The following is a 19,578-nucleotide window of genomic DNA, read 5'->3' on the forward strand; positions in this document are numbered from 1 at the left end:
GATACATTATTACTAAAATCCAAATATTTATTCATATTTAGTTTCTTTTTTTTAATGTTTTTAATGTTTATTTTTGAGAGAGAGAGACAGAGACAGAGTGTGAGCGGGGGAGGGGCAGAGAGAGAGGGAGATAACAGAATCCGAAGCAGGCTCCAGGCTCTGAGTTGTCAGCCCAGAGCCTGATGCAGGGCTCCAACTTATGAGCCACGAGATCATAACCTGAGTCAAAGTTGGATGCTTAACCAACTGAGCCACTCAGGCGCCCTGAAACTTAGTTTCTTTTTTTTTAACCTAATATACTTTGTGTGTGTGTGTTCTAGGATCCTGAGATACCAATTTATATTTGGTTGTCATGTCTCCTGAGGCTCCTCTTGGTGGTGACAGTTTCTCAGACCTTCCTCGATTTTTGAAGACCTTGACGGTTTTGAGGAGTACTGGTAAGTTATTTTGTGGAATTACCTCAATTGGGATTTGTCTGATGTTTTTCTCATGATCTTACTGGGATGATGGATATTCTGGAACAAGACCACAGGGGTAAAGTGCCATTGTCATCACATCATATCAAAAGTACGTGCATTTAACATGATATTGCTATTGGTGTCAACCTTAATCACCAGGCCAAGACAGTATTTGTAGGTTTTTTCCACAGTAAGTTACTCTTCTCTCTTTTTTTCTATACTATACATTTTAGAAGATAGTCACTATGTGCAGCCCATGCATAAGGACTAGAAAATTAATCTCTACCTCCTTGAGGGGACAAGTATCTACATTAAATTATTTTTAATTCTTCTAAAGGGAGATTTGCTTTTTATCCTCCATTTATTTATTTAGCCAACCATTTATTTATATCACTATGGACTCGTAGATTTAATACAGTGGGTTATAATCTAATTTACTTATTTTATTGCTTAAATTGTCTCAGACTTGGCCACTGGGAGTTTTTCAGTTGATTACTTCGTCCCTCTAACATACCCCAACATTGTGGGGATTTTTTTTGTTCATTTGTTGGAGTATTTCCTTATTCTCTGACCTTGCAAAATATATATGTATTTTATACATAAGATATAATATATATGTAATATAATGGGATATGTAATAGAATATAATATATATAATATATTCTTATATATAATCTTATATATTATATATACATAACAAAGCATTTATATATAGCATAAGATATATATACATATATATGTATATGTGTGTGTGTATATATATGTGTGTGTGTATATATATAAATATATATATGTATGTGTGTATATATATGTGTGTATATATATACATTTAACATGCCTTGTATATACAGCATTTAAAATGCCTTGTAAGTTTTTGTTAAAAGCATTATACATCAGGTAATGGGACTTGAAGTAAATAGGCCTTTAGTTTGAGGTTTTATATTAATCTGGCTAGGAGTTCTACTGTGTTTAACATTTGCTGTAGCTATATTGTTTTGATATTCCCTGCTGACTTCGGGCTTTCATAAGTACTCCTCCTCAGAGTTTGCATCTTGCAGCTCTTTCTGCTGAAACCCAGTGTTATTGCACTGCAGTGTTGTTGCTGTTGTGGTAAGGTATGGCAGAGTGGGAGTGTCCTATAACCTTATGATTAAATCTCAGTCTTCCAGCGAATTCAGTCTTCCTATGTCCCTGGACTGTGACCTTCATATGTGTTTCTTAGCTTTTCTTTTTCCTTTAGGTGGGACAGGAAGGCTCACAGGGGCTGGAGTGGGAGGAATATTCCTCACCTAGCTGGGATGAAGCTCTGGCCATCTTTTTCCTGCAGTGTCTTTCCTTCTTATGGAGAATGGTCTGTGCATATTTCACAAAAATAACCCTACTCGAGGTGATCTTTCTTGAATCTTTACCCTGAGAACTTTCTGGGGTTCCAGAGGTAAAACACACCAAAGTATAGGGTCTACTCCAAGCTTGCATCCCCAGAAGCTTTTCATGTACACTCAGCTTCCAGCAATTCTTCCAAATCCCCACTTGAGTGTTTCTAACCAGTTTATGGCTCCCACAGCTTCTGCTCCAGGTAAATAGATCTTGGCTGAGGTTTTCTGGATTTGTCTCTCTCTCCAGATTTTTGTGTGGCAGTGTGCCTTATGAATGACCTGAATTCTTGATGGTTCCAAGAAAAGTCTTTGCTTTAGTTTATTCACCTTTTTCCTACTATGAGGACAAGATGGATCCAAGTTCTTTACATATTAGAGATGAAACTAGAAATAAAAATAGGGATTTTAAGCAGAGTATAAAGAGAGTCAACATAACCCTAAACAGCTAGATGTCACCTCCACGATTCTCAATTGTCTAGTCAGTCTCATATTAAACACCTGTGTGTTGTCACATGCACACCTCCCGGCCCTTCAAAACATCACTCAACTCTTAGAAAGGCATTTGTTAAGTAAGTAGGAAAGACTTCACAGTGGGTGTATTTTCCTTTACTCATCTTGGGCACAAATTTACTTTTGGCTATTTTTTACCAGTTAAACTGACATAAAATGTGCTCACAAAATGTGAATATTAAATGAACAAGTCTTTAATAACTATACAGTGATAAAATCAAATACAATGTTAGGGAGAAAACTTGGTTTTGTATGTAAATTGTTGATGTGTAACCCACAGAGGATTTTGAAAGTCAAAAGTGAAATTGATCATTATTACCACTTTCTTGAAAATGTTGCCATACCAAAGAGAAGAAACAGAATTGCAGGGTTGGAAATGAGAACTGAAATCACCATAATTTCCAGTCTCTGTGTTTTTTTTTTTTTCATTTTCATTTTTATTTTTTTATTTTTTTTTATGAAATTTATTGACAAATTGGTTTCCATACAACACCCAGTGCTCATCCCAAAAGGTGCCCTCCTCAATACCCATCACCCACCCTCTCCTCCCTCCCACCCCCCATCAACCCTCAGTTTGTTCTCAGTTTTTAACAGTCTCTTATGCTTTGGCTCTCTCCCATTCTAACCTCTTTTTTTTTTTTTTTCCTTCCCCTCCCCCATGGGTTCCTGTTCAGTTTCTCAGGATCCACATAAGAGTGAAACCATATGGTATCTGTCTTTCTCTGTATGGCTTATTTCACTTAGCATCACACTCTCCAGTTCCATCCACGTTGCTACAAAAGGCCATATTTCATTTTTTCTCATTGCCACGTAATATTCCATTGTGTATATAAACCACAATTTCTTTATCCATTCATCAGTTGATGGACATTTAGGCTCTTTCCATAATTTGGCTATTGTTGAGAGTGCTGCTATGAACATTGGGGTACAAGTGGCCCTATGCATCAGTGCTCCTGTATCCCTTGGATAAATTCCTAGCAGTGCTATTGCTGGGTCATAGGGTAGGTCTATTTTTAATTTTCTGAGGAACCTCCACACTGCTTTCCAGAGCGGCTGCACCAATTTGCATTCCCACCAACAGTGCAAGAGGGTTCCCGTTTCTCCACATCCTCTCCAGCATCTATAGTCTCCTGATTTGTTCATTTTGGCCACTCTGACTGGCGTGAGGTGATACCTGAGTGTGGTTTTGATTTGTATTTCCCTGATAAGGAGCGACGCTGAACATCTTTTCATGTGCCTGTTGGCCATCCAGATGTCTTCTTTAGAGAAGTGTCTATTCATGTTTTCTGCCCATTTCTTCACTGGGTTATTTGTTTTTCGAGTGTGGAGTTTGGTGAGCTCTTTATAGATTTTGGATACTAGCCCTTTGTCCGATATGTCATTTGCGAATATCTTTTCCCATTCCGTTGGTTGCCTTTTAGTTTTGTTGGTTGTTTCCTTTGCTGTGCAGAAGCTTTTTATCTTCATAAGGTCCCAGTAATTCACTTTTGCTTTTAATTCCCTTGCCTTTGGGGATGTGTCGAGTAAGAGATTGCTACGGCTGAGGTCAGAGAGGTCTTTTCCTGCTTTCTCCTCTAAGGTTTTGATGGTTTCCTGTCTCACATTTAGGTCCTTTATCCATTTTGAGTTTATTTTTGTGAATGGTGTGAGAAAGTGGTCTAGTTTCAACCTTCTGCATGTTGCTGTCCAGTTCTCCCAGCACCATTTGTTAAAGAGGCTGTCTTTTTTCCATTGGATGTTCTTTCCTGCTTTGTCAAAGATGAGTTGGCCATACGTTTGTGGGTCTAGTTCTGGGGTTTCTATTCTATTCCATTGGTCTATGTGTCTGTTTTGGTGCCAATACCATGCTGTCTTGATGATGACAGCTTTGTAGTAGAGGCTAAAGTCTGGGATTGTGATGCCTCCTGCTTTGGTCTTCTTCTTCAAAATTCCTTTGGCTATTCGGGGCCTTTTGTGGTTCCATATGAATTTTAGGATGGCTTGTTCTAGTTTCGAGAAGAATGCTGGTGCAATTTTGATTGGGATTGCATTGAATGTGTAGATAGCTTTGGGTAGTATTGACATTTTGACAATATTTATTTTTCCAATCCATGAGCAGGGAATGTCTTTCCATTTCTTTAAATCTTCTTCAATTACCTTCATAAGCTTTCTATAGTTTTCAGCATACAGATCCTTTACATCTTTGGTTAGATTTATTCCTAGGTATTTTATGCTTCTTGGTGCAATTGTGAATGGGATCAGTTTCTTTATTTGTCTTTCTGTTGCTTCATTGTTAGTGTATAAGAATGCAACTGATTTCTGTACATTGATTTTGTATCCTGCAACTTTGCTGAATTCCTGTATCAGTTCTAGCAGACTTTTGGTGGAGTCGATCGGATTTTCCATGTATAATATCATGTCATCTGCAAAAAGCGAAAGCTTGACTTCATCTTTGCCAATTTTGATGCCTTTGATTTCCTTTTGTTGTCTGATTGCTGATGCTAGAACTTCCAGCACTATGTTAAACAGCAGCGGTGAGAGTGGGCATCCTTGTCGTGTTCCTGATCTCAGGGAAAAAGCTCTCAGTTTTTCCCCGTTGAGGATGATGTTAGCTGTGGGCTTTTCATAAATGGCTTTTATGATCCTTAAGTATGTTCCTTCTATCCCAACTTTCTCAAGGGTTTTTATTAAGAAAGGGTGCTGGATTTTGTCGAAGGCCTTTTCTGCATCGATTGACAGGATCATATGGTTCTTCTCTTTTTTTTTGTTATGTGATGTATCACGTTGATTGATTTGCGAATGTTGAACCAGCCCTGCATCCCAGGAATGAATCCCACTTGATCATGGTGAATAATTCTTTTTATATGCCGTTGAATTCGATTTGCTAGTATCTTATTGAGAATTTTTGCATCCATATTCATCAGGGATATTGGCCTGTAGTTCTCTTTTTTTACTGGGTCTCTGTCTGGTTTAGGAATCAAAGTAATACTGGCTTCATAGAATGAGTCTGGAAGTTTTCCTTCCCTTTCTATTTCTTGGAATAGCTTGAGAAGGATAGGTATTATCTCTGCTTTAAACGTCTGGTAGAACTCCCCTGGGAAGCCATCTGGTCCTGGACTCTTATTTGTTGGGAGATTTTTGATAACCGATTCAATTTCTTTGCTGGTTATGGGTCTGTTCAAGCTTTCTATTTCCTCCTGATTGAGTTTTGGAAGAGTGTGGGTGTTCAGGAATTTGTCCATTTCTTCCAGGTTTTCCAGTTTGTTGGCATATAATTTTTCATAGTATTCCCTGATAATTGTTTGTATCTCTGAAGGATTGGTTGTAATAATTCCATTTTCATTCATGATTTTATCTATTTGGGTCATCTCCCTTTTCTTTTTGAGAAGCCTGGCTAGAGGTTTGTCAATTTTGTTTATTTTTTCAAAAAACCAACTCTTGGTTTCGTTGATCTGCTCTACAGTTTTTTTAGTTTCTATATTGTTTATTTTTGCTCTGATCTTTATTATTTCTCTTCTTCTGCTGGGCTTAGGCTGCCTTTGCTGTTCTGCTTCTAGTTCCTTTAGGTGTGCTGTTAGATTTTGTATTTGGGATTTTTCTTGTTTCTTGAGATAGGCCTGGATTGCAATGTATTTTCCTCTCAGGACTGCCTTTGCTGCGTCCCAAAGCATTTGGATTGTTGTATTTTCATTTTCGTTTGTTTCCATATATTTTTTAATTTCTTCTCTAATTGCCTGGTTGACCCACTCATTCAAAGCATTTGGATTGTTGTATTTTCATTTTCGTTTGTTTCCATATATTTTTTAATTTCTTCTCTAATTGCCTGGTTGACCCACTCATTCATTAGTAGGGTGTTCTTTAACCTCCATGCTTTTGGAGGTTTTCCAGACTTTTTTCTGTGGTTGATTTCAAGCTTCATAGCATTGTGGTCTGAAAGTAAGCATGGTATAATTTCAATTCTGGTAAACTTATGAAGGGCTGTTTTGTGACCCAGTATATGATCTATCTTGGAGAATGTTCCATGTGCACTCTAGAAGAAAGTATATTCTGTTGCTTTGGGATGCAGAGTTCTAAAAATATCTGTCAAGTCCATCTGATCCAATGTCTCATTCAGGGCCCTTGTTTCTTTATTGACCGTGTGTCTAGATGATCTATCCATTTCTGTAAGTGGTGTATTAAAGTCCCCTGCAATTACCACATTCTTATCAATAAGGTTGCTTGTGTTTATGAGTAATTGTTTTATATATTTGGGGGCTCCGGTATTCGGTGCATAGACATTTATAATTGTTAGCTCTTCCTGATGGATAGACCCTGTAACTATTATATAATGTCCTTCTTCATCTCTTGTTACAGCCTTTAATTTAAAGTCTAGTTTGTCTGATATAAGTATGGCTACTCCAGCTTTCTTTTGGCTTCCAGTCGCATGATAAATAGTTTTCCATCCCCTCACTCTCAATCTAAAGGTGTCCTCAGGTCTAAAATGAGTCTCTTGTAGACAGCAAATAGATGGGTCTTGTTTTTTTATCCATTCTGATACCCTATGTCTTTTGGTTGGCGCATTTAATCCATTTACATGCCCTGTGGCAGCGGGAGGGAGTCAGATCCGCTGCTGGAGGTTTGGCTCCGCAGAAGCAGAAGCACAGAGTTGGGTGTTTGCGCGGAGCGAGCAAGTTCCCTGGCAGGAACCGGTTCCCTTTGGGATTTCGGCTGGGGGATGGGCGGGGGAGATGGCGCTGGCAAGCGCCTTTGTTCCCCACCAAACTGAGCTCTGTCGTCAGGGGGCTCAGCAGCTCTCCCTCCCTTTGTCCTCCAGCCTTCCCGCTTTCCGAGCCGAGCTGTTAACTTATGACCTCCCAGACGCTAAGTCGCGCTTGTTGTGGGAACACAGTCCATCAGGCCCCTCCGCTTTTGCAAGCCAGACTTGGGGGCTCTGCTTGGCCGGCGAGCCGCCCCTCCGCCCCGGCTCCCTCCCGCCAGTCTGTGGAGCGCGCACCGCCTCGCCGCCCTTCCTACCCTCTTCCGTGGGCCTCTCGTCTGCGTTTGGCTCTGGCAACTCCGTTCTGCTAATCCTCTGGCGGTTTTCTGGGTTATTTAGGCAGGTGTAGATGGAATCACTCCAGTCTCTGTGTTAAACAATATTGGGACTGGGATATTTTTCTCTATGTATGTTAAACAGTACTGAAAACAAGCAAAGTAGCTTAACTATTTGCTCCAGAATATACTTCTTCCAGGAAAATAAATATGACTGTAATAACTGAAGTTACCTAAATGTCATGACTAATAGCATGCTTATCAACTCTCTCTTCAAGGCACCCACAAACTTTGCTCAGCAATTCAAAGCTATGCCATAAATTCTGCCCTGTCTCAATCAGCTCTCCACCTTCCAAAACCCACCTTAAAATTGACCCACTAGCCCTAAAGTGCCATACGTATCTTCACTTTATTTCTCCTTACTTAGATCCTATTAAGACCTGTGAAGGTAGTATTCCACTGTCATTCACTAAGTCCAATAATCAACAGGTTTTTCTAATGATCTTTTAGGGCAGTAATAGTTTGTAAAAGAACCTGGAAAGGAAAGTGAATGCCATCCTTTGGGGAGCATTTACTATGGCTTACATTGTAGAGTTTGATATAGCTCTTGCATTTAAAAAATTATGCTTAAACCCTCTCCAGTAACAGGAAACTTATTAAAATTATTTTTCTTTTATTTTCTCCTTAGACAGATCTATCAGAAAGTTCTGTCTTATTTTGGTGAAATTCCATCTCCTTTTTACATTAACTACTGGAAGGCTCATGACAGGCTCATGAATGCACTGTGATTTGTGATTTTTGTATGCACCTTCCAGAAACACAATTGCAATAACTCTTCACTTGAGAAACTTAAAGAAGAGGGGAACTTATGACTGTTCTAATATATTTTTAAATAGATGATAGCTCCTTAAAGACCTCAATTTGACAACAAAATGCTTTGAACAAAATCTGAGGAAATACTTAGCGATGGGATTTATTGTCAAAGATCTAAATCCTAGTGACAGCCATTCTACAAAAATCATTTGAGATCATTGTGAATTAAATAAGCAAAGCACAGTCATGGAGTAGTAAAAGCTGCCCCACATGTCCTCTTACTTTTTCCTTTGTCACTTCTTCCCAAATACACATGGTAGAGAGAGCTTGGGAAATGATTTTCATGTCAGTGAATAATTGTATAGTCTTATGGGGTGGTGAATAAATCATTTTCTTAAGCTGGGTAAATTGTGCTATGCCACTGATCAGTAGTGTCTGCATTTGTTTTTGTTTGTTTGTTTGTTTTTTTATTGTAGTACTGCCGGGAAACAAAACTTACCACCTTAAAATGTGTCTCTTTGGCATGTGGATTATTTTAGGATGATTGTTGTTAAGAAACAGAAGGCTCCCTAACTGCCTAAAAGAATTTAGATGGAGGACCTGCTCCAGGAAGGGAACTATCACCATAGATAACTACAGCATAGTATGAACTAGATGTGTTGTTCAGGGAGAAACTTACCAAAGTCTGTTTGTTAAAATTCCCCTTCATGTCCCATTGTTTCTAGTTGGCCCAGAAAACATTTGTTTACCAGATGTTTAATCCTTTTCATCTTCTTATGAATTGTCTTTCTTCTCTTTGAAGTCTCAGACCCCCACCACCTTCTCCTTAGCTCGGTGGTATATAAGCCTCAGTTGTCTGACTGCCTGTGGGCCTCATATTCTCATGGATTCCCTGTACATACATAATTAAATTTGATTTTCTCCTGTTCATCTGTCTTATGCCGATTTAATTCTTAAGAGCAGCCAAAAGAATTTTAAGGGGTAGAGTAAAATTTTTCTTCCCCCACAATAACATATACATAACGTTTTATGTCTGCGTTTCTAAGCCATATATACTTTTTATTTTTATTTTTATTTATTTATTTTTTAAACGTTTATTTATTTTTGGGACAGAGAGAGACAGAGCATGAATGGGGGAGGGGCATAGAGAGAGGGAGACACAGAATCGGAAACAGGCTCCAGGCTCTGAGCCATCAGCCCAGAGCCCGACGCGGGGCTCGAACTCACGGACCACGAGATCGTGACCTGGCTGAAGTCGGACGCTTAACCGACTACGCCACCCAGGCGCCCCTTTATATACTTTTTAAAAAGGGCTTAGCTCAAGATATTTTGGGATATTCTGGATTTGGCTAATATCTACCCGCTTGGGTAATTGTCAGTTAGCTGGCCAAAGTGAGCATTATCAGAGGAAAATCTGGGGAGGGACCGGTAGAATCACTGTTTACCTCTCCAAGAACAAGGGAGTACACCAGTTTGCATGGCCTGCCCAGCTCTTTAATGTGCATCACCCCATCTGCTATGGTCAAAATCTCTTGGTATTCCTACTTACAGGCTTGTGGGGCAGGGCAATATTTATTTCAGAGGAAAGAAAGACGCACTAGTCAAACTGTGCCCTGTGAAGAACTGGGCTTTCAAGGACAGATCAGGAGTGAGAGCCTCAGAGACCATGACACTTACTTCAGCCAAAGAAATGAAGCATTTTTTAAAAATATTTTAACACTTATGCAGGAAATTTCATTTGAAAGGGGAAAAAAAGGAAAAAAAATGCTTCTCATGAAGTGTTTAGAAACTACTGATCTGTTTTCATACTATAGTAAATTACATCCAATTCAATTTAAGTTTTTCCCCAGCCACATTCATGGCTTAGAATCTGCCTGCAGGCCCAGGTGGTGCATAGATCTCAGGCTGAGTACCTTGTCTTAGAACCACAGCTGGTTTATCTACTGAGAATCTTCTTCAGTACACATCACTTGCCTTTCACCTCTCTCTATGTGTTACTATGTTGTATGCTTTTGGGCTCCTTCTGCTGGGTCTCATCTACCTGTTGAGTCCCTCTCATTGTTGACTGGCTCCCATTATTCCTCCCTTGATGGCCTTCTGTCATCTGTGGAGTCAGATATCACATCCTAGGCAAGTTGTCCCTGATTGCTTTTTCTAAAATAGCAACTGCCCTACCCTGTCACTCTCTTTGCCTCTGTCCAGCTTTATTTGTCTTTGAAACTGTATAGAATTATCTAAAATGTATGTTAAATAACGCATTTGTTTGTTGAAGCTCTCTTACACTAGAATATAAACTCCATGAATACAAGTAACTTATCTGTTTAGCTTTTTGGTTTATCACCAATGCCAAGGAACTCAGTAACTGTTAGTTATTCTGCTTTACAATTTCCTAGATACCTGTGCATTTTTTTTCCCATTAGCTGCAGTTAGAGCTGTTCAGATTCCGTGTCATGCCAGACTCTTCTTGTGTATGTCTTATTGCAAAACAATAGGAAGACCAGCCACATTTTCTCTGAGAAATAACATTCTGACTTATACTCCTGTTTTTTGTTCATGGATGACTGAGCTTTGTCCAATAAGTAGACTCCCATTCATCTTATACACATAGGGTGATGGGAACATTAGCAATTACAATTACATTGTTTAAAGAATGTATGGTTCTGCCCACAGCTTCACCCTTTAACTACCCATTAAGGAAAAAAATTCTATAAAACCCTAATAAATCTTGGGACTCTACATGCCCAAAGTACTCAAATTACCAAAAGTAATTTAAAAAATTCTCTTCCACACTCAGGTGTCAAGTCAAAACTTACATCTTTAAGCCCTTATTTAAAAAAGAAAAGGGGCGCCTGGGTGGCGCAGTCAGTTAAGCGTCCGACTTCAGCCAGGTCACCATCTCGCGGTCCGTGAATTCGAGCCCCGCGTCGGGCTCTGGGCTGATGGCTCAGAGCCTGGAGCCTGTTTCCGATTCTGTGTCTCCCTCTCTCTCTGCCCCTCCCCCGTTCATGCTCTGTCTCTCTCTGTCCCAAAAAAATAAAAATAAAAAAAAAATAAACGTTGAAAAAAAAATAAAAAAAAATTCCTCTCTCTCTTCTCTAGCTCTCAAATATTATATTGCTGTATCAGAATGACTCTAATCTCTTTACCCACCAATCTATCACAAAAGTGCAATAGATACTCAAATTACATAGACCCTTCCCTTTTTTCCATTTTCCATATCACACTGTCTCACCTCCCCAACTGAAGTCCCTGCTTGACTTATGCCTTGTATCAGTTATATATCTATCTTTATCATCTATGTATCTATTATCTATCTATCTCTATATCTATTTATCTGTTACGAGCCACTCCAAGACTTAGAAGCTTAAAACCATTATTTTCATATTCCAAATTATCTCTCCTAAGATATTTATCTACTATAAAGTTACTATCTACTATAAAGTTAATAAAATAGCAACTTTAAAATGGAGAAATCAGAAGATGGTTCAGTTGGTTGAGCATCCAACTTTGGCTCAGGTCATGATATCGCAGTTTGTGGGTTTGAGCCCTGCTTTGGGCTCTGTGCTGATGGCTTGGAGCCTGGAGCCTGCTTCGGATTGTGTGTGTGTGTGTGTGTGTGTGTGTGTGTGTGTGTGTGTGTGTGTCTGCCCGTCCTCCTCTCATGCTCTGTCTCTCTCTGTTTCTCAGAAATAAGTAAATGTTAAAAAAAATTTTTTTAATGGATAAATCAGAAAGAAACCACTTTAATCTACTGATCAAGGTGAGCAGCACAAATAATAAGCCAACTTCACATTATGTACTCCCCGATAAAATGGACTGAGAAGGACATCACTTCATTCCTAAAATGCAAAACCTCAGCCAAACCCAAACTGAGGAATATTTTGCAAAATAACTGACAAGTACTCTTCAAAAGTGTCAAAGTCATGAAAGACAAGGAAAGACTGAAGAACTGTGATAGTTAGAGGAGACTGAGGAGACAAAAAGTAAATGAAATGTGGAATCCTGGACTGGATCCTGCTACAGAACAAAAGGCAGTCATGCAAAAAAAATGGTGGAATTTGGATAAACTCTTTGCTTACTAGTATTAATTTCCTGGTTTTGACCATTGCACTATAGTTGTATGTGGTGATAATATAAGCCCAGTAAGGGGTATGTGGAAACTTTCTATACTATCTCAGCAACTTTTGTATAAGTCTACAGTTAGTTCAAATTAAAAAGTTAAAGAAAGATACACAATGATATGTTGCTTCTTACACTTCTGTGGGTTCCCTAAGTGATTCTTCTGTCTTACCTGAGCTCACAGATGTAAGGATTGGTTGAGTTGGCTGGGCATCTCTTTTCATGTGATCTTTCATCCTGGGCTTATTCCCATCATGGTGGTCTCAGAGTGGTTTCAAGAGGGTGAAAACATAAGCCATAAGCTTCCAAATGCCTGCCCTTGGCAATTGTGCATCATTTCTACCTCATTCTGTTGGCCAAAGCAAGTCCTGGGGCCAGACCAGATTCAAGACTTCCTGTTGAGAGGAGTGGCAGAGTCACATTATAAAGGGTTGGAGAGATGGTGCATGGGTGGCTCAGTCGGTTAAGCGACTAACACGGTTCTCACGGTTCCAGCCCTGCATCAGGCTCTGTGTTGACAGCTTAGAGCCTGGAACCTGCTTCAGATTCTGTGTCTCCTACTCTCTCTGACCCACCCCCTGATCATGCTCTCTCTCTCTCTTTCCCTCTCTCTCAAAAATAAATAAACATTTTTTAAAACTTTTAGGGATTCCTGGGTGGCTCAGTTGGTTAAACAGCCGGCCCTTCGTTTTGGCTCAGGTCATGATCTTGTGGTTTCATGAGTTTGAGCCCAGAGACCAACAGGCTCTGCGCTGACAGCTGAGAGCCTGCTTGGGATTCTTGGTCTCCCTCTCTCTCTGCCCCTCCCTAGCTCACACTGTCTCTGTCTCGCTCAAAATAAATAAACTTAAAAAAATTTTTGTTTAATTAAAAAAAATAATTGTGGACTTGGGGAGGCATAATTCATTGAGGAAATTATTGTAAAAATCTACTAGGAGCCACATTGGGTAATGCCAGGATACTGCAAGGGACTGAAGACCACAGGCAGGACACCTACATCCCCTCTACAGTTACATCTGTCTTGTTGCAATCCCTGGGGAGTGTGGACCATCTGTCACCCTGAGTCACTTTTTTGTGATGCAAAAATTCTCATGGAATAAAATATAATCCCCTATTATACATCTCTCTATGGGGAGTATATTGCATATGTGTATATATGTAAGTATGTGTGGAGGTATCTTTGTGTATTTAGGTTTGTTTTATTTTATAGAAGCAAACTTGATTTTCTCATTATTTGTTAAATTCTATACCCCAAACTTAAATTCTCTAATAATTTCAACACAGATGGTTTCTGTATGTGTGTAACAATAAGGGCTGGGGGTCAGGGGACAGTGAGTGAGACGTTCACTATTACTTTATAGTATTCACTATATATAATTCAGAGAGGGGATTACTGAGATTTCACCAAAAATTATACATTTAAGTGGTCCTGACTCTCTTTTCTTCTCTAGGATTTTGTTGTGTTATAATCACAAAAAGTTTCACTTTAAGTAAAATCAAGTGAAAAATAAAATCAACTAGTAACTTAACAAGAAAACAGACACCAATAATTTTCTATAGAGCAAGGAGGAAATGGATAAAAATTGGAAGGAGAACTCATTATCTGTGTTCAGGGTAATCAGAGTTGAGAAAAATTTCTGCGATTGGTTAATTGACAAGGGTGAATAATATGTCTCACAGATAGAATTGTTATTTGTGATTTGATACTTAAAAGTGTATTACATCCAGGACTTCCAATTATAGGACTTCATAAAAAGTAGAATCAATATACACTTCATTTTAATTTAATTTGGTGTTCAACTAAAAAACAAAAGTGAATTCTCACAAAAGATCTGAATTCTTAGTCTGTCTGAGCCCAATAATGAGGCTACTACATTTTCTCTATTTACCATATGTGTGGATATCACTTAAAAGTAAGCCATATTTGCTCTTATTTCCATGCAAATGGAACAGCAGTTTCTAGTTTGGTCTGACTCCCCAAAAGTTAATCTGTCAGGAATTTCACATGCCTGTGGCCTGCCTCATCTGTCTTTCAGACAGTGATAAAAAATGGAGTCACAGACAACCAATGGTGTCCCAGCCAGGTTTGTGCTCTTAATTACTTTGAAACTTTAAAATCAAGGTAACCTTTCAAGGAAGGATCTCTCATTTTAAAAGACGTGAATATTTTTCCTAGATACTACACTTCATTTATATCCTTAGACTAAAAAACTGAAACTCTTTGGTACAGGAAATGAGAAAAGCCTTCTGCTTTATTCCAGGAGTTGGAGGACGCAGATAGTGCCATTTCTGCTAATCTAATGTCGTGAAAGATTACAATGTAAACCAGTTTGATAAAATAAAATTCTTGATATGTAGGTGTATAGATTTCAATATTATATTATAATACAAATATTATATAAATGTTAATTATATATAATATTAAATATATATTAATTATAATTACGTATGATATTAAATATATATTTAAATACAACACTTCTACTAAACAATATGACTATGTAAAAGCTAAAGTTTGATGTGTTTACTGAATATAGTTGGTGCTCAATAAAAGTTTTAATTGGCTTGAGTACATAAAAGTGCCATTGCACAGTTCTTTCCTATACAGATATTTGGGTTATCTATTGTATAAAATTGTTCATTTGTTTTCCATAAAATGGCCTTGCTAAATATAGATTTTGAAATTTTGACTCTTTTCTATAAAGTTAAGCTTTTAAGACTTGTAATATCCTCTTCTTTAGGTCAGTCCCTGAAATGAGACTTTTGGGGCTAAGGCTTCATGGGACATCTTTTCCCTTGCATTGAAATAAGGTTGCATGCAGTTGACCTGTGGATAATAGTTGTTCTAGGTGCAGGATAATCACCTGGTTGCTGGAGAGAGATAGAGACAAAATAGAATACAGGATTCCTGATCTCCAGAAATTTACATGTTAATGGGAACAGCCAATACTAACAACATAGAGGGAAAAATTGCACAATATACTAACAAGTGCATATTAATAAAGCTGTGAAAAAATCAAAATATATAAACTCTGAATTGAAATGCACATACACACACATATACACATTAGGGGAAGCTAACTGATGTAAAAGAAAGGAAGGAAGGAAGGAAGGAAGGAAGGAAGGAAGGAAGGGAAGAGAGAATCTCAGTGGTGTTACACACTAATAGTTTCTTTCTTCCTTAGGTCATAGAGGGTTTGCTCTGTGCAGTCAGTCATGGATGCAGGCTCTTGTGATCTTTTGGTTCTATTCCTCTCTGGATTTTTAAGACCTAACTACTCACTTGGATAATTAGGAAATAGACATGGAAGATTGTGGAGGGTGTTTTCCACATGCTTATTTGCAAATAGCATACATCATTTCCACCCATATTCTGTTGGCCAGAACTAAGTTGCAGTGCCAACATAGCCTCCAGTGATCCTTGCCCCCTGATATTCACACCTTGTGTGGTCCCCTCTCATATTGCTACGCCAGAAATGATGGTATGAGTTCCAAGATTATATTATAAAGGATTTCTGCTTCCATCTTGAGCTTGCTCTCTCTTTGATAATTCACTCTGTGGAAAACAAATTGCCATGTTTTGAGCAGCCTAATAGGGAGAATTCCATGTTGGGAAACTTCTAGCCAACACCCAGCAAAGAACCTACTACCACCATGTGAGTGAGCTTGGAAAGAGATGGTCTAATACCAGTTCAGCCTTGAGATATTTGTAGCCCCAGTTGGCAGCTTGACTATAACCTCTTGAGAAACCGTGAGCCAGAACTACCCAGCTAAGCCATTCTTGGATTCCTGACCCTCAGAAACTGTGTTAGATAACAACTGTATGATGATTTAAGCTGCTAAAGTTTGGGGTAATTTATAAAATAGCAATAGATAACTAATATGCATGATCTCACTTACCTGGGAAATGATGTCATGCTGAGTGTCCATAAGGAAAGAGTGGCATTTAGTGTCCATACAGCTGTCTATCACACTCAGTATCCACCTTGTGCGGGAGTCAGGATGAATGAGACATAATACCTTCCCCTGACTTACTCCAGTGAACAAAACAACCAGAGGCCTTGTCCAAATTCTCCACATGCTCTTAACCTTTTCTCTGCAGACCATGAAAATGGCCTTCACAGAGAATGCCAGAGGAAATGGTGCCTTGAGTTCTGGGGTACTCCCAGATCTGTCTCATTTCTTCATGGGCCACCAGAGGAGACTCTGATCTTCTCCAGGGCAATCTAGGAGGCCTAGACAAGACTGGAAGAAATAATTTGTACTAAAAAGCTTTCAACAGGTCCTTCCAAGCCAAAGAAAACACATAAATAGGTCCAGGGACCCAGAACATGTTATCATCAGGCCTGAAATTCCCCCAATGTGTTACTCAAAGGAAGAATGGATTACATTGTGTACAGGCCTTTTATTGGATGTCATATCTATCTAATAGAGTAAAATATATTCATATGGGCAAAGGGAAAACTCTGGTGTGAATAATTTTAAGTTACTTACTTTGCAAGCATGCTATCTATAGTCTTCCTTGTAGTTTAAAACATGTTATAATTCCCCCACATACTTTCTTCAAATAATGCAAATTTTATATACTAGATCATGAAATTATTAAAATCATTTTTGGTGTCCCTAACTGCCTATTTTTTTTGTTTTGGTTCTGTCATTTGACCCTAAATTAATGCAATCCATAGTTCTGTTGAGGACCTAATTTCAATCTTTTACATCTTAGTAGGAACTGAATGTACTATATAGAATATATAGAATGTACTATACCTTTAAGAATGTACTATATAGAAAGGTTTGCCTTTGAGTGGGTGTTTAAAATTGTTGCATTTTGGGGCACCTGGGTGGCTCAGTCAATTAAGCAGCCACTTCAGCTTAGGGTCATTACTCATGGTTCGTGGGTTCAAGCTCCACATTGGGCTCTGTGCTGATAGCTCAGAGCCTGGAGCCTGCTTCAGATTCGGTGTCTCCCTCTCTCTCTACCACTTCCCCACTCATACTTTGACTCTCTCTCTCTCTTAAAAATAAATAAACATTAAAAATAAATAAGTAAGTAAGTAAGTAAATAAATAAATAAATAAAATGAATTTGTTGCATTTTACTCAAGATGTTGTGGTGGACACTGTTGCTGTCCTATCTATTTCCCATTTACCAGGCAAGGGTTCCTACCTCCTTTGAGCATTGAATTTTAATGACTCTCAACTGTCCCTTTCTCCAGATAACTGCCTTCAGCTGACAAGAGCCCTTTTTCCTGGAAGACTATAACTTCCCATCCCAGGAGTGGCCAAATCCAATTATTGACTGATACAAGGATGCAAACTTGCCTCCTTTGACTCAAGAAGGTATAACTCTGTGACTCCAGAACTCTCTATGGAATCAGAGTTAGGCTAGGTTTTAATTGAACCACTTCCTTGTCCAACTTGTTCTCCCTTCTCATCTTGCTCCTTCCTACTCCAAATAGGCCTCACCTTCAATTACTGACTTGCATAAGAATCTCCCACCCTTCTCCTGCTTCCAGAGAACTTGGCCTAGGATTAGGGTTTAAAATTTATTGAAAAGAAAAGCTGAGAAAAATAAAGAGAAATAGGCTTTTCTGGCCTCTGGAAACCATAACAAAACCAGATTCCTACTGTGTCTAACTATTAAATAGGCTTTGAATACTGAGGTAATTGTCATCATTTACCTTTAAGAAAAATCAACAAAAAGCAAAATTATTCCCAACAAACACTGTGGGTCTCCCTTTCCAGTGGCAGGACCAGTCTTTGACCAAATAAGATGATTGTCAAGTGTAAATGACAGGGAATTTAGAGTAGAAAGTACTATGCTTACCACTCTCTTTGTATGACCTGCCTGGGGATTTTTACCTCATTGAGCCTGTTTCCATTTCTATAAAAATGGAGATAAAAATGTTCTTACCTACATTTTATTAGGGAGGCAAAAAAAATAATATAGGTGAGTTGTTGTATGTGTATTTCTATTTTTACATCAAAAGTTGAATAATAGTAATAGGTTTTTCCTTTTGCCATTAGAGATTTTTATTTTCCTGGTGGCATTTCTGGAGTTTCACATTTTATTCATTTTGTTGTGGAGGTTTCCTTCAGTGGGAGGAATTAAGACTGTCTTGAATTATAGGAAAGGTTTTATAGACAAAGCATGACTAAAATCTAAAGTGACTTAAAAAAATATTTCTACCAGAAAAAAATTCATACCAGACCTTTACCATACAAATGCATATTTTTCTCTTGGAGAACTATACACATATTCAAGTGGGTTGATCTTTGATATCTTTGAAATGTTCAACTTTCAGAGTGGAAGTTTTGGCTATGGACTGATCACTCAGCAAACATTTATTGAGAGCCTACAATGTGCCTGGAGCTGTACTAGGCACTAGGCACAAAATAAAACATCAAATATCTTTATTTTTTAATGAATGCTCATCTTTTGGAGTGAATTTGACCAAAGTCACCAAGCCTCACCAGAGAATATTTAATCAAGTTGAAGAAGGTTGGGACTACATGAGAGCAATTATGCTTTGTATCAAAAATAAGTTTATGATTGGAATACAGTTAAACTGATTTTTCCAATGGGGCTGGTATATTTAATCCAAAGTAAATTCTAGACTAAAGAAAACTAATATTTATTGAATACCAGTATGTTCCAATCATAATACCTTCCAAACATCATTCTGGGAAATTCTTTCAAAGGAATTCAAAGGAAATTCATTCAAAGGAAATTCTTTCTTTCGTCTATACTTACCAATGAAACTCAGTGATTTTTGCAAGACCACATTGCTAGAATGTGGCAGAAGCAAATACAATTTCAAATCCCTTTGATGTCTAAGTCAAAGACCATGTCCTTGCAGTTATAACAGTTGCATATCCTTAGGAGTTTCAAATGTTTTGTGGACAATGGCAATAAAATTAGAATATTTCCACTTAGGAGCAATAAAACTTATGGGACCAGTTAAGTTTAGAATTATTTTCCAAAGATTACCAGTCTTCTTGATAAGTACATCTTGTATGTCTGTGCAGTAAGAAGACCAGTTTCTGTTCCTGGGTTGCCTTGGTGACTCAGTGGATTAAGCATCTGTCTCTTGATTTCAGCTCAGGTTGTGATCTTGTGGTCGTGAGATCTAGACCCATGTTGAGCTTTGCACTGAGCATGGAGCCTGCTTAAGATTCTCTCTTTCCATCCCGCTCTGCCCCTCCCTCGTTAGTGCTCACTTTCTCTCTCTCTCTCTCAAAATAAACATTAAAAAAGGAAGACCAATTTCTATTCTAATAAAAAGCAAATTT

The 19,578-nt window shown here is 38.4% G+C and overlaps 1 long non-coding RNA gene across 1 annotated transcript in view; it reads left to right on the forward strand.

The window, feature by feature from the left end:
- Positions 1-325: 325 nt before the first annotated feature.
- The window catches only part of LOC125162998 (uncharacterized), an 82,324-nt gene continuing 63,071 nt past the window's right edge, over positions 326-19,578 (forward strand). The window contains exon 1 of the long non-coding RNA XR_007151228.1: positions 326-437. This is a non-coding gene — a long non-coding RNA (uncharacterized LOC125162998). The remainder of the gene's footprint in view (positions 438-19,578) is intronic.

This window comes from Prionailurus viverrinus, chromosome A3 (genome assembly GCF_022837055.1).
Source record: "Prionailurus viverrinus isolate Anna chromosome A3, UM_Priviv_1.0, whole genome shotgun sequence".
Taxonomy (NCBI): domain Eukaryota; kingdom Metazoa; phylum Chordata; class Mammalia; order Carnivora; family Felidae; genus Prionailurus; species Prionailurus viverrinus.